A 3,504-nucleotide genomic window follows, 5' to 3' on the forward strand; every position below is an offset into this window, starting at 1 on the left:
GGGGGTTCCTTAAAAAAAAAAAAAAAAAAAAAAAAAAGGCAAGAACTACTTCTCTATGTTTTAAAAACATTGAGTATCACTGCATTTTTACAGAGCCTAATCATGTTAAAACTGCACAGAGTATACCAACCGCATTAAGCCATAAAAGAAGTAGCTACTGTTTGGTCCTCCGTTATGCTTCAGTGTGAGGTTGGCAATAGACTGGTCAGCATTGTTGAAACTGGGATAATCTTCTGTGCAGAAAAAAGCAAAATTACAGACCCCAGTGAAAAACATTAAAAATCTAAGGACATTCACAACTTTCAGGTGTCTTGCAAGACAGACAAAAAGGAATTTATAGGAGCACAGTTTTGGACTTCTCTCTTTGTTGTCGTTTACATATGAATATCTGGGCCAAATGCTTCTCCTCTTTCAAAGTCTATTACCATTTCCTAATCAAACTTTACCACAAATTTCAGAACCCAATGGTATAAAACAATCTTCTCTTTCAAAACTAGTAGATGTTTCAAGAGACTACAAAAGGACAAATGGAGTATTTCTCCTTAAAAAAAAAACCCAAACAATCAAACAAACAGGAAATTAGAAACCAGCCAACTTAATTAAAATTCCTGGACAAATTTAAGATAATTGTAGATACCTGGAAAATAACAAAGTGATAAATAACAACCAACATGATTTGTTCATGACAATCTATCAAACCAACCTAATTTCCATTTATGGTTCCACAGACATGAATTAGCTGAAGATCTTCACTTCAGTGAGGCTTTTGACATTCTGTTCCATTGACATTTTCATAAGGAAGGTAAGGAAATCTGATCTGGACAGAAACTACATAGATCTGGTGGAAAATTGGTTGTACTCAGAGGATCACTATTAGTAGTTTACTATCAAACTTTAAGTCTATATCAAATAGAATTCCTCATACACTTCAATATTGTAATCTTTGGGTAAAGGCTTAGAGATTATGTTTATAAACCTGCAGGTGACACCAGGTTGAGAGGTACTACAAAGAACAGAAGACTAGAGTTTGAAATCATTGCAGGGGGCAGGGGGGGAAATTCTATAAACACAAGTGCAAAGTTCTGCACTTAGCAAGAACTAATCAACTGCACAGAAAAGAGGTATTGTAATAAACTTGCAGAAGAGAAACCAGTAGGTTTCATTTCAACAAGTTCATGAGGTTGAAAAAGGCATACATCCTACTGAGATGCATAGTCAGAAGTGTTGTCACCAAGATAACTCTGAGAAGTTGTGGAAATATTGGACCGCAGCTAGAGAGGTGCAACAACAAAATGTCAAGTGTTTCAGAACTCTGATTAAAGAAAAGAAATAATCCATGCTTTTAATAAAAAATATAAAAAACTGAGCAAAAATATGGTAAGTCTTAGCTTATGTAAAAGGGTGCTACAAAAAGAAAGGGAACACTGTCCCTTGTATTCACTTCGAATAAGAAGGCTAAATTGCAGCAAAAGGGATTTAATCGAGACATTTGAAAAAGGATAGTTAAGGACCGGACTAGACTAGACTGCCTGAAGAATGAGTGGAACCTGTGTTTAAGGCTTTAAGAACAGGTTAGGCAAACATCCATCAAGGTTGTTTTCATAATAGCTTATTGTGCCTTGAGGCAGGAGGATGACTGAGAATGTGTCTCAAGGTCCCTTTTGGCTCTGTTGGTTGTTTTTTGTTTGACGGGTGGGTGGGTGGGTTAGGTGTGCAGCTTTGACATCTACATGACATCAACCAACAAGCAGTGAGGTTTAGGTAAGTCAAGCAAACCCAATAAAACAGTGCAAGTATTGTATTTATTAGCCCTTCCATCTTCTTTCCTGAAATTAGACACAGTAAACTTGTCTTCACCAACACTACAACCTTACTAGTGGGTTTTGTGTGTATTTGTACGACAGTTTACCACAGTAAAACTGACAGCCCCGATTGAGACTTTGTTGCACTGCCAAATTCAAAGTAATATGCAAATGAAATACATGTAGGACTTCTTCATGCACTGTTTAAACGTTATACAAACACTCACAAAAATCTGCTTCTGTAGTCTAATGTTAAGCTAAAGAGTTCATTTCAAAGTCAACCCTAATGTATTTGACATTAATACAAACGTTATCACAGAAGACAGCATAAGCAAGAATATAATAATATATTCATTCCCTATTTAAGATTGTTCTTTTTATAAAATCTTGGTACCAAGCGCAACAGCACCATTATATATCTAAAACCTACATGCAATTATTAGTCTAAACTGTGTTTTCTTTTAGACTTCTGTGCATACTTAACTTTTAAATACATGGATATTAGTCTCTGATAACTAGGTAAGCAAAGTATTATTTAAATACTTCCAAGTGCATTTTGAAAAGAAAGAAGAGGATGGTGTTACAAATCTTTAGGATTCAGGACTTAATTTGCACAAAAAGTTGTTTAACCAAGATTAAATAAAATGAACCCTCATTCATTTTTTCATTCTTATCGATATGCAATTTCTGAATGAAGAGACAAAACAAGAGGATTGCTGTGATTTAAACTGGTTTAGATCACTTAAATTCACAGATTCTGCCTCATTTGAAGATTTAATAGCAGCTGTAACATCTCATATTGACAAAAATAACTTCAAGCATTCCCTACAGAAAGTGAATGAAATGGTAACTGAGAGGTAACACCTTCCATTACCTGGTACAAATACAGCCTAATAAATCATAACAAACAGTACTTTATTTATTAACAATTGAAAACATTAGTATTGTATTTTTCTAGAATACTTCCAATTAAAAAAACTGTTACACAAATAGCTCTACTTCTCCCTAGATTGTTCTTTCTCTAATCTTTAAAAATCATTGGAGCTACTGATTAAAGGAACTACTATTTCACCTGAATAAAATCAGTAAAGTCAGCATCAACTATTTAAGCATATTTCCTAAACTCTGAGAAATCAGTGGCCAGAGCAAGAAGAAGGTACAACCCAACTTGTTAATGCGAACGAAGCCCCAGTAATGTGTAAATAAACATTTTGCTTTTATTTAGAGATTTTTTTTTTTCAAACAATCAAAGAATTATTCTGACACGCATCCAATGAACGTTTCATCGCAAGAGCTCACAAACCGAAAGAGCAGATAAGCAAAGCTTTCAAAAGCCCACCAAAAAAAGAGAAAACCTGCAGCGGATTCCCGCCCTGGGAGACCACCACCTGCCCTTCAGCGCGGCCGGGGGGGGCCGAGCGGCTGCTCCCAGCTCCATTAAGGCCCCACTGGAACCTTACACCGTTCGCACTCGATCAAACTCACTACACACGGCTGCGCCAACGCACACGCGCAATCACCGCACAGTTATGAAACGTTATTTTTCTCCTGAACAGGCCCACAGGTGCATAAAGAGAAAGTCTTGAAACACAAGCTCTGAAGAGAAACCAGCGAAAGACGAGCCCACAGGATCAGGGTTAGCGTGCTGCTCTCCTCGGGCCGGTCCCAGGCGAGGAGCCGGCGACACCTCCCCGCCTCAGCC

The sequence above is a fragment of the Haliaeetus leucocephalus genome, unplaced genomic scaffold (genome assembly GCF_000737465.1).
Source record: "Haliaeetus leucocephalus isolate CR32 unplaced genomic scaffold, Haliaeetus_leucocephalus-4.0 Scaffold339, whole genome shotgun sequence".
In the NCBI taxonomy this organism is placed as follows: domain Eukaryota; kingdom Metazoa; phylum Chordata; class Aves; order Accipitriformes; family Accipitridae; genus Haliaeetus; species Haliaeetus leucocephalus.